Consider the following 12,583-nt stretch of genomic DNA (forward strand, 5'->3'; position numbering starts at 1 on the left):
TTTAGGGTAACTGACTGACTAACTCGGCCGAATCTGGCCCTCGGCAAGGCCTGGTGGAACACTGAGGTTGCTGCACTTGGTGGCCAGGGGCAGCGGGATGCGGCTGATTGGCTCTTGCGGCGTAATGAGAGAGAAAAATTGAGACGCCGGGTAATTAGCTCAAAATAAGGCTGGCCGTGAGTGCGTCATTACCTACTAAACCCTGCGGCTATGTGCCGGGCCTGTTGGGGCATTTAATGAGCGCTGGCAGCAGGCCGTGCTGGGGAGTGCTCGTCGTTGGCTGGGGATGCTATGACAGAGCGGATGTGCTCACACCGGTTGTGCGGAGTGTTTTTTTTCTGAACCCGGGTCCAGATGTCAGTGGTTTTTACAGGCGCCTGGATTCTAGGTCTGCCATGGGGGAGAGGGTGCAGGGAGCCCTGCTGGGCCTTTGTGACCTGGATGGGTTGCAGCCTGATCCTCCACCAGTGCAGAATGGATGTAAAACGCTGCTATGAACAATGCCCAAGGTGCTAGGGAAGGGAAAGTCAGGCCCCGAATGCAAGGGGCAGGGAGCGTTAGCACCAGTAGGCACTCTGCAGGGACATATCCGTGTTCCTTGCCTCTTCAGCACCTGCTAGTGGCTGGGGGAAGACATGCAAGCTAGGTCTGACCCTGCTCCCATAGCTGTCAATGACAAAACTTGCGCTGGACTCAGTGGGAGTTTGACTGTCACCTCGGAGCCATGCTGCCTGCTTCTAATACTGGGGAAAGGCTCCTGCTGCCTGTTTCTGTCTAATACCGGGGAAAGGCTCCTGCAATTGCTGCTTGTCCTGTGGTCCTCTGCACTTCCCATAGCGGCGCTGGGGCTCTGGAAGGCACACAACGACAACGCGGCTGTATATCTCTTGCCTGTCAGTTTGACATCGTTTTGGCACATAGATGGGTCTTGTGGAGGGAGAAGGAGCAGATGCTGCTCTCACCTACACCAGGGGACTCTTTTTTTATTTTAACAGAGTGATGCTGGATTTACTGTGGTGTAAAGCAGGACAGGAATCCGGCCCTGCAATTCCAGTGAGTCACATCAGTTCCACTCATGGTCAGGGAACTGATCAGCCCCTCCGGAGCTAGCAACCGCCTCTGCCTTTTGCTCACATCCATTTCACTCCCGCCCTGAATTATCACCACACGGCCTGAGGTGGCTGCCAGACCGTCTGTCTGTGGGGAGGAGGTCTGCCCAGCCACCCCATGCCAAGTGGTGTATTTACCATGCCCTTTGATCGGGGGGGCAGGAAAGCTGGTTTGCACTGATTGAAATCTGCCCCGGACTTGGACCCAACCCAGCCTGAACAGGAGAGTTTGGTTCATTTTTTCAGTAATGGTGTGGGGCTCTAGCCTTCTGGGTTTCAGCCAGTGACAGCCATGAAACGACCGCTCGCTCACCAGCCCGTTTGAGCCGGCAATGCTGGATTTCTCATGGGTAAACCTGAACTCGGCAGATGTGTGGCCTGATCTCAAGACCAAAGGGGTTCGGGCACATTCAGAAAAGAATCAGAACCATGGGGTGCTGCCCTGACCTGAACCATTTGGGGCAGAAAGGCCCAATCCTGCTGGCGTGGAGTGTTTGAACATTGGGGTGGAGCGGCCTTATCTCCCAGATGGAGAGAATAGGAATTGAGGAGATGCTGCCCCCGGCACAGGTTTGGGCCCTGAATATAAGCACACTTTTATCTCTGGTGCCCATCCCCTGGGAGAATCTAATCAGAAATCAGAGCCATGCTTCTGAGCTGGGCTCCCACACTGGTCTGAACTCTGAAGTCATGTGATGTAGGGGACTGAACTCAGGGCTGGAAACTGCAGGACTTCTAATCCCAGCTCTGTCACTGACCGTTGTGTGACCTTGGACAAATCATGGCTCCTCTCTATGCCTCTGTTTACCCTTTTGCAGAATATGGGGCTATGGCAGGCATTAGCAGGTGGCGCTATTACACATATCCTCCAAGTAATTTTTCTGCATGTGCAAGTAAGTTTTTAGTGTTGGAAGAAATACTAGTGTTATTACTTTTAGGTTGGTCAAGGTTCTGCATACAGGGAGCTATGTGAGTGGCAGGAAACTTTGCTCTCTGTCCTGGGCTCTGATTGGAGTCAATGCATGAGGCTCTTTGGGAAGTGGTCATTAATGCTGGGCTGAGATTCCTGGAAGAAGGGATTGCTCTCCATGCTATTTGACCCCCTCTGTTCCAGGACTGGTGTTTGTGTGAATAAAGCAAGTCACACTTTGGAGATACTCAGACTTTGTATCACTGATTTCTCCTCCTCTGGGAAGCTGACCTGTGGGGCCCCAGAACACTGCCACTGCTCAGCCGAGGAGTGACACTGGGGTGAAAGCGGGATAGTGATGTCAGAAAGAGGCCCCGCTATTATTTTTTATTTCTAATCTATTATTTCTAATAATTTCTATTATTTATTATTTCTAAGGACCCCAATTGAGGCACCATGGGCTGAGCACTGTACAGACAAATAGTACACAGGCAGTTGCTGCCCCAGGGAGCTCACAATACAGGATTTAGTCAGTACCGAGAGAAGGAACAAATAAGACCAACCTTGCAGGGGTATGTGAAGGGTAATGTGAAGCCCGCAGTGATCTGAGACCCTGTCTCCTCCCAGCACTGCAGCTGCAGTACAAGCAGAAGAGGCCCTCAAACTAGAATCCCTCTTGATTTAAACAGAAAGGGGAAGCTGGCAGGCTGTTTGTGAGAGCCCTTTAACTCTGCCCCTCGTGTCCTCTTTTGCCAGACATGCTGGAAGGTACTTCATTTTCCTGAGGCATGTGAGGAAGTGGTGGCTAGGCATGGAGCTTTGGAGGAGTGCATTGGTGGGCAGCCATAAGCAGCCAGTGCAGGGAGAGGCAGATTATTACGGAGCAGATATTCAATAGACTCTACTCCCAGTCGGGCACTGAAAGAAGTGGCCAGATTTTTCAGAGGGGCTGTGAGCCCTGGGTGCCCAGCTCTGGTGAAAATCTAGCTAATCAGGTGTAAATCAGGAGTAACTCCACAGGGTTTGAGTCTGGCTTTTAGGTAGGTGCCTAAAAGGGTGCTGAGGGAGTCTAAAACTCAGGGCCCGGTTGTAGGAGGTGAGCTCTTTGCACTCTGACTCTGCACACACAATGGACAAGGGTGCTGACATTTATAATGCCTGTCTGAAACTTGTAAATGTGCCCAGAGCTGTAGCACTAGAAAATAAACCTCAACCAATCCATCCAGCAATGTGAGGTGTTATATACCGAACGTGTTAAATAGTCGTGATATTTCTACCAAAGATCCGCTGGGAATAGCCAGCCAGCCCTCAGCATACTTTGTCTATCCTCCTCTGTAGTTTGCAGTGTTGCTGTAGCTATGTTGGGCCCAGGATATTAGAGAGACTAGGTGGGTGAGGTCATACGTTTTACTGGACCAACTTCTGTCGGTGAAAGAGACACTTTCGAGTCACACTGAGTTCTCTGTGAAAGCTCGTCTCTTTCACCAAGGGAAGTTGGTCCAATAAAATGTATTACCTCACTCCCTTATCTCTCTATTTTCTGATCTTCTAGTCTACACATCTGTCGGTCTGTCCTGCTACCTGTTAGTATTGTCTCTGCCTGTCTGTCCTCCTAGATCTTAGTATACTGGTCTGCCTGGCTCTCTGGCAGGGTTACCTGACTGAAGTGGCCTCTGCATAGAAATGTACAGGGCGGAGGCATCGATCTGTGACCTTGTTTGCATTCATGATAGGAACCGGGCTCCATTAAACCATCTGTTCTGGGAAACTCCTTGTATCTCTCTAGGAGCCTGGTAAGGAAAGTGGCTCTTTGGCTAAAGGGACTGCAAATGGGGCCTTCGGACAGAATCCGCCTACTCTGGGTTTGTGCCCAAACTCACCCTGGCTCTGTTAACAAGGTACCTCCCACTAGCCTGGCTCCAGCCTCTCTCCCCAGGTGTGGCTGATTTCCTGGAGATGCTACCTGGGGATGTCCCAGCCCCCGGAATGCAGAGGAGCAGGGGGTTAACGTGTCAGCAGCCCTGGGTGTGCTTGGTTCCAAGAGGCTCCTGCAAGGTGCTGAATGCCCTCCACACTCACAGAAGCCAATGGAGAGGAGGGTACTGTGCAGCTGCCAGGATCGGGCCCTTACGCGGAGCTCGGCTGCTGGTTACCAGCACGATGGGCTGGACAATGTCCAGTCAGTCTCATAACCCTGCTTCCGGCTCCAATGCAACAGGGGACAATGGGATCGGCTGAACTTTACCCCTCTTGGAAAGACTGTCTGGGGTGTTTCAGAGGAGAACTCTGCAGCTCCAGGCAAAGCCGGGAAGGTGCTGCTCCTTGGCAGGCAGAGAGCAGGGCTCTGCTCCTGACTCCCCAACTGATTCAACGTGTGACCTTGAGCAAACCACTTCCCCTCTTCCTGCCTTAGTTTTCCCAGCTGTCACATGGGAGCCTGTGATACTGATCCCTCTGTAAATCTCTGTGAGGTCCTTGGGCTCAGCATGGGCTGGGAGCAGGGAGAAGAGTGGGTGAGGGACAGGCTGGCTGTTTCAGTTCTGGAACCCAAAAGGGAGGATTTGGAGAGGAGCCGGGTCGGAGATAGCACTAGGCAGTGGGGGGTTCTGCCAAGTGGGCTCTAGCACTGCACTGATCTGCTTCAATAGCCCAGAATTCTGAGTGCTTAATACCAAGAGGAAAAGCTGCTGTAGGGTGTGTTGGGTCTGCTCAAGCTAGCTGTGTTGGTCTGGGCATCTCATTCATATGGACGACTGGAGAATACGCAAGGCCACATTTTATGGCCAGCGAAAGCAAGGCAACCATTCTCATGGTGGCCTGTATATACAATATAAAGACATGCTGAAGTCAAACTTGAAAGCCTCTCAGGTTCACCCGAGCGACGGGGAAGCAGCAGCCCACCACAGAGCAAGGTGGCGGCAAAGTTGTCATGTGGCTGTTGCCCGCTTTGAAGCAAGGCGCCTTAACGCTTTGTGTGAAGAACATGAACCATGCAAAGCAAGGAAAGCGCAGCCTGCGCTGGTGGTGGATGAACAGGCCTGGCCCACATGTAACCAAGTTGGTGGTTCTCGCATTGGTCTGATGTGTGAGAGACATGAGACTCCCTCATCATCATCACCACTCGGGCAACTAGACTATGCAACCGCCCGCGCTGCAACGGCCACACGGCTATTTTGAGTGCGCTCGCTGGAGTAGAGCCTGCACGTCTGCCTGCCTGTGCTGGGACCAGCTGCACTGTAGACATCCTCTTGGTAGTCAGAGGAGAGCTTGTGCTCTTCCCTATTGCAGTGGATGGCCATTGCTATACCCTGCCATGAGTGTGCCAAGATTCAGGCTAAGGCCCCACAACATCTCTTCAATCCCTGGCTAACAGCTGAGCCCCCTGTGGAGGCCTGGCCCAGCCAGGTCATTGCGGGCACATGCATTCCCCCGCCGTGGTACACTGCACCTGCCCAGTGTCACTCGGAGACAGGTTTCGTCCATCCCTGGACACTGAGGCTGGATTCTCAGCTGAGGAGAGTGATGGGAGGGAAAGTAGCTCTAAGCTGGCCAGCAGCCAGAACAGCGTCTGGTATTAAGTAGAGCAACCTAAGGGCTGCTCTAAATTCTGCTGGCTGCTCCAGAGAGCACTGGTCTGACTCAGAGCAGCAAAGTGCTGTGTGCTCTGTCCCTCCCCGCCCCACCATGCACGTACACTAGCCTATAGCCAAGCCAGCATGAGTGGGGAGGCTGGTGGGGTTAAGGAATGTCCAATCCCGCCAGCATGCAGAATGGGCCGAGGAGCAGCAGTGAGGGGAACTCCTGGAAAGCAGGTGCCATTCAGTGCCAGAATTAGCCACGGCTGGGCCCAGCATGCGAATCCACACAGAGAAAGAGGGGCTGGCTCACACAGTGTAAGGGGATTACAGCCCCATTAGGGGATTCTGCCCTAATTTGCCTGCATGGCCATGAAGCAAACAGGGGGGCTAGTGATCGGCTCAGTGGATGCAGCCCAGACATCACTGCAATGGAGATTAAATACAATACAGAGAATTACTCTTGTTTACATACGGGTACATTTCCCCTAAGCTGGCCCTAAGAAGCTCATGCCCAGTGTCTGGCTCTAAGGGAAATCCTGAGGTTGTCATCCAGGTCAAACTCTCACTGACTTCCATGGGGCTTAGCCCAGTAAGGCCTGGGAGGGAATGCAAGAATCAGGGAGTGTGGGTGTGTGAGAGAGAATGAGAAGGCAGCGGATTGCCGTGGATTTGTGGTATCTCATTACTCACCAATAGAGCTGGTCAAATCCTGCAAAGCCCGTGTGCACAACTGTGCATTCAAGTTCTAAGCCGCTATTCAGTGCAGCCACGGCTGTGCCCCTTCCCTGTTTGCTATCCGCAAACAGCTGTGCAAGGTGGGTTTTGAAGAAGAGCCGACTGCTGTTTGGGTGCCCCAGGGGCCCCCCACTCTATGCTGGTCAGCATTTGTTATTCTCCTCTTTAAAAAAAGTGTTCCTCAGCCAATCAGGGAGCAGAAGCCATAACCTTGTGACTTAAATGACCAAGCACCTACAGGCATGGTGCCTGGCAGCAGGGTTTGCACTTTAAGGAAAACCCCGGCACTGTTAGAGTTCTAGCTCCTTCATCAAGGAGCAGCTGGGCTGTTTGTGACTCTGGTTCCCTCCCGGTTCTGTGGCTTCTCTCTGCCGTGAGTCTCTGCCATCGCCAAGCTGCGGGAAGCTTGTTCCACGTGAAGCACCTGGCCCACCCCATCCCTGCCTCACTCCTTACTGTTGCTGGGTCACCGACCAGCTGTGAGCTCAGCTCCGTCACTTCCCAAGGTTGGAGTGCCTTGAATACGTGTGACAGCCCCCACCCCAGGGACTGAACCAGAGACCCCTAGAGCTCAAGTCTTGAGCTGTTACCACTCTATAGCTCTGCGCTGTAACAATTTATATCCGCTGCAGCTCAGTCACGGGGGCACCCAGAATGCACACACCCCCGTGGGTTACATGGGTGCCTTTGAGGTGCCTGGCATGCGGTTCTGCCTCTAGGAAACCCACATCTACCTGGCCATTCCCTTCTGGTGCATTATGTGCCACTTTCCTGCCCTCGCCCCTCTGACCCTCTGTTCCAGAAATGGCTGCTCGGCTTGTGGGACCCTCCCCTGCCCACAACGATTAGGTAACCAACATCCAGCTGATGAGGCAACGGGGCTAAAGTAACTAAGGGAGTAGTGTGGCAAGGCATAAACTTCTAACAGGTCATCAGCTTAACCTGGGTCCCCAGCCGGATTTTCCCAAGGACTGGGAGTGCCCTAAGTTCTGATCCTGTCTCTGCCACTGACTGGCTCTGTGATCTTGAGCAAGTTGAGTTCCCTCTGTGTGCCTCAGTTTTCCCATTTGTAACATGACTCCCCACTTTGTGATCTACAGCTGGGAAGCCCTATGTAAGAGTTAAGGATTGGTCCCCATTGCCCCCCCTCCAGCCTCCAATTCTGCAGCTCCTCCAGCAGAATCCCAGATACTCCCTCTCAGTCGAAGTGCTTTGCAATCTGGGCACCTGCTCCTGCCCCACTGACATCGCTGAGGTGTCTGCCATTCGTGGCAGGACCACAGCTGACTCACCACTGTACTTGTGGGGAGGTGAGAAGCCACCACTCTTGTGGAAAGGGACATGGAGATTTTAAGGGCCATGCCTGACAGAATCATGGCTTTTAAGGCCAGAAGGGACCGTTCTGATCATCTGGTCTGACCTTCTGTATAGCACGGGCCAGAGAATTTCATCCAGCTATGCCTGCACAGAGAGAGCGTGGGTTTTTAAGGCATTGGCTTAAAGAACCTCTCTGTGCCTCAGTTTCCCCTTCCCTTCATCTCCTTTGCCCATTTAGACTGTAAGCTCTTTGGGGCAGGTGCTGTGTCTCTGCAGGGCCCGGCCCAATGGGCTCTGGTCCTGTCCCTGCCTTCCCGCTGTCTCTCTGTCCTTATGGCCACATGAGGCTGGGAGCCCATTGTGGGCAAATCCCGGTGCCAGCAGGGCCCAGCTGTTCCCAGCCCTCAGCCTGCCTGGGAAAACAGAAACCCCTCTCTGCCAGCTGCAGCCCGTCTCCAGGTGCTAGGGAGGGTGTTTAATTCACTGAGTCCGTGTGAAAATGAAAGCCTCTTTCTGGGAACGGCTCCTCCTGGCCCCTCAGCCTCATGGGTGTAACACTATCCGGCCTGGCGGAGCTCTGAGTCCGGGCTGAGAGCGCAGATTAGTCACGGGGCCTGCTCAGGAGTCAGCAGCGGCCTGGGAACCGAACGAAGGGGTACAGGCTCGCACGCCTGGAGCAGCTCCGGCACTGACAGCGATGCTCTCTGCCCCCAGTGGATCAGCAGATCCATGGCTCGCCAGGGCTGTCACTCCAGTCCCATCCTCAAGCACCTAACGCCCCTAGATCTCTGCACGTGGAATGGCTTCATCGGCAGCCCCTCTGAGCTGGGATTCAGCAATGTACATTAGAACTGCACTCAGCTGTGGTGCTTAGAGTGAAAAATAGACCCTCAGACCCTGGGGCTCCTGCCGGGGTGGGGGGGGATTCATCTTGCTGGGGTGACGTGGGGCCGTTTCTTTCCCATCACAAGCTCTCCCCACAGGTGAACTTCTCCTTGCTCTGATTTAGCTCAGCTGCTGGGCTGTTGCGCATGGGAAACTGGCCTGACCCCAGGGTTGGGTTGGGGAGGAGGTTACAGACCCATTCCAGCATAGCCAAGTGGTTAGGGTACTCAACTGGGGTATGGGAGACCTAGGGTCAACCCCTGCTTTGCCTGACTCAGAGTAGGGGCTTGCACTTGGGTCAGCCAGGTTCCCTAGCCACGGAGCTATAGAGTCAACCTCTCCTTTTGAAGCTGTTCCACTTGGTATAAAGAATTAAATCTATTCAGTGGCTCACAGTGCCACTGATGGTCTAGCCTAGTGGCTAGGGCACTCACATGGGAGACCCAGGTTCAAGTTCCTACTCTGAACTTGGCACCGCCAGGATTTGAACCTGGTTCTTGGTGAGGGCCCTCACCGCTGGGCTTCTGGCTATACTGGGATGGGTCGGTCTCTCTCTGGCTTTGATCAGAAATTCCATCCTGGATCTGAGGAAACGTTCATCGAAGCGGAGACATTTCTGCGAAAAGGTTCAGTTTGGACAACTCGGCTCCCCTCCCCGAGCGGCTCCATTTAACAACCTCCAAGAGGCGGTTCAGCGCAGGCGAGGCCAGTGATGATGTCCTGTAGGCCACCCCCACCATCCCCATGCCCCGTCAGCCTCCCCACCTCACACCCGCCACCTCCCACACTCTGGCCCTCCACAAAATAAGGAGATTTAAGGTCAAATTTTCAGAAGTGCCTAAATGACTCATTTCCAAAGGGATCCAGGTGCCATTTTCAAAAGCCTCTAAGCAGGTTCAGTGCCTAAATCCCATTGGCTATGCTGATCCCAGTGCTTTGCTGGGAGATGGGAAAGCCCCTTAGCAAGCCACATCCTGCTGCAGCCAAGATTAAACTCCCCTTGCCAGCCCCTTCTTTCCTGTTAAATGGAAAGAAGAATACAGCAACATTGTCTCTTTCCTCCTCTAATGACTTGATTGGATTCCAACAATCTATTATACATGCTCAAGCGCTGGGCATTGCTCGCTCTCTCCTCTGTCTTCCCCCCACCCACCCTTTCAGTTTTCTTTTGAGCTCCAGGAATGACCCATTGCTAGGAAGATGCAGAGAGAGAGAGCAGAGAATTTAATGTTGCAAGCGAGACACAGCCAATGGGCTCCCCGTACAGATGCCCTCCGCATCGAGGAATGTTATATCTGGGTTGAGGGTCACGAGGAGAAAATCACTGGTGAATTAATCTCCTCCATGCAGAAGCCACTACCGTATGTGCACTATTTGCCTGGCATCTTCGCCCCCTTCCAATCTGATGGTTGATTCCACGTTTACAAAGTCATTCTTCAATGAACCATTCAGACATTTATTCCAGTTCATTGTATTTTGCAGGCTCTGTGCTGCCAGTGATACAGTGAGAGGTTTGAGGGGGGAGAGGGAGGGAAATCTTGTTACCTCATTTCTTAGAGGAATAATCAGACCCCCACCCCCCAAAAAAAATTCCCTTTGCAAATTGGTCTTACAAATGCTCCAGACCTCTCTGGGTTGTTATTTTATTGACCAATACTGGTATGGCTGTTGCCACGGCAGCAAGGAGCTGGCTCTGCAGTGGAGGATGGTGGGATACTCCAGGGATGTGCAGAGAATATAAAAAGAAAGGGAGAGAAGAGAAAAGGGAGAGGTTGGTTTAGGGAGCGTCTGAAACTTCTCTAGCTGAAATGATTCTTTAGAGGGCCTCTGATTTTTGGGAGTCTCTGTTTTGGGGGGCCTCAGGTTGGGGCCCCCAAAAAGGGAGATGTCCAAAATCAGCTAAAGTGAGGACGGCCCATTTACAAATGATTGACTTGAGACCTATTGGTAGCAAATTAGAAGGTGAGCGTGCACACATGGTGAAAGCAAGGAGCGGGCCTCACAGAACAAATGCAGTAGTTCTGGGCTAGGCCTACCTCCCCCAGCAGGGCTCTGACAGTCTGCAGAAGTCCTGGGCTATCCCTATTCAGGGAGCAAAGAATAGGAGGTCTGTTCTCCTGGGGTCAGCCAACAACTGAGCTGTCCCTTCATTACCTGACAGAGAGTGCAGGTGTAGCGGGCAGGGGCTGAGTCAGCTACAGCAGCTTGTTAACCCTCGCTGGCTTGGTGCAGGGCTAGTTACCCCATCCCAACAATTGATTATTAGTTTATTTGTGTCTAGCCCATTTGTACGGCGGCTGCCACAGACAATCAATACAGATAAAGTGCCTGGGCTGTGCGAAGCTGCTGATTAAGAGATATGAGTGCCCCAAATTAATGGGAATTGGGCATCCAAATCCCCTAGGCATCTGACAGTCTCATCCTAAAGAATCAACCAAAAAGCGTTGCAGTTCACATGTGGAAATTCTATATTAGACCTTGTCCTGACAGATAAAGAGGGACTGATCACAGAACTAAAAGTTAATGGCACCTTAGGTACAAGTGATCATGACTTGATCACATTTATCATGTTCAAGCAGAATTACGTCCAGACCAGTAATACATATCTATATATATATCTATATATAGGTATATATACACACCTGGTGCTTTAATAGGGACAATTTCACAGAGCTGAAAACAATTATGAGTCAAATCAGCTAGAAGGAAGAATATAACCAGAAGAATGTGAATAATCATTGGGAATCATTTCAGAACTAGATGCCCAAAAAGGCCCACAATTGTGTGCATAGAATTAGTCCCATAACTTAGGAAGCAGGGTATGCTAGTTAAAAAAAACAACAACAACTTGGTTGGTTTAGAGGGAAATTGAAGGCAGCTCTAAAAAATAATATATATATAAGATAACAAATGGAAGAGTGAAGTTGACAGTAATTAATATAAATCAGAAGTTAGGAATCGTAGAAAATTGATAAGGGAAGCCAAGGGGCACAAGGCGAAATCTATGGACAGCAGTGTTAAGGACAATATGGAGTTTTTTAAATATACTGAGAACAAAAAGAATCCTGACAATGTTATTGGTCCATTACTAGATGGAAATGGTAGAATGATCAATAATAGTGCAGAAAGGGTGTTTAATAAATATTTCTGTTCTGTTTGGGGAAAAACAGGTAATGTGATCTCATCATGTGATAACACTCTTTCCATTCCACTAGTATCTCTGGAGGATGTTAAACAGAAGCTACTGAAGATAGACATTTTAAAATTAGCAGGTCCAGATAATTTGCGTCCAAGAGTTTTAAAAGAGTTGGCTGAGGAACTCACTGGACAGTTAATGTTGATTTTCAGTAAGCCTTGCAGCATTGAGAAGTTCCAGAAGACTGAAAGAAAGTTAATATTGTGCTAATTTTAAAAAGGATAGATGGGATGACCCGGGTAATAGTAGTTCTGTCAGCCTGACATAGATCCAGGGCAGGATAATGGAGTGGTTGATATGGGACTCAATTAATAATGAAATAAAGGAGAATAATATAATTAATACAAATCAACATCGGTTTATGAAAAACAGATCCTGTCAAACTAACTTGATATCTTTTTTGATGAGATTACAAGTTTGGTTGATAAAAGTAATAGTGTGGATGTAATATGTTTAGTTTTCTGTGAGGTATTTGACTTGGTAGTGCACAACATTTCGATTAAAAAGGTAGAACAATATAACATTAAATGGATTAAAAACTGGGTAACTGGTAGGTTTCACCTTGTAACTGGAAATGGGGAATCATCATCAAGCAGATGTGTTTCCACTGGGGTCCTGCAGGGGTCAGTTCTTGGCCCTTCGCTATTTAACATCTTTATCAATGACCTGGAGAAAACATAAAATCATTATTTATAAAGTTGGCAGATGACACAAGAATTGGGAGAGTGGTAAATACTGAAGAGGACAGCTCACTGATTCAGAGTGATCTGGATCGCTTGGTAAATTGGGTGCAAGCAAGCAATAGATGTTTTATTATGGCCAAATGTCAATGTATACCTCTAGGAACAAAGAA

At 50.6% G+C, this 12,583-nt stretch overlaps 1 protein-coding gene across 4 annotated transcripts in view; it reads left to right on the top strand.

Moving 5' to 3' along the window:
* Positions 1-12,583, top strand: part of NAV1 (neuron navigator 1) — a 281,812-nt gene that overhangs the window by 88,594 nt on the left and 180,635 nt on the right. The window lies entirely within an intron of this gene.

This window comes from Terrapene carolina, unplaced genomic scaffold (assembly GCF_002925995.2).
Source record: "Terrapene carolina triunguis isolate 2854851 unplaced genomic scaffold, T_m_triunguis-2.0 Scaffold191, whole genome shotgun sequence".
In the NCBI taxonomy this organism is placed as follows: domain Eukaryota; kingdom Metazoa; phylum Chordata; order Testudines; family Emydidae; genus Terrapene; species Terrapene triunguis.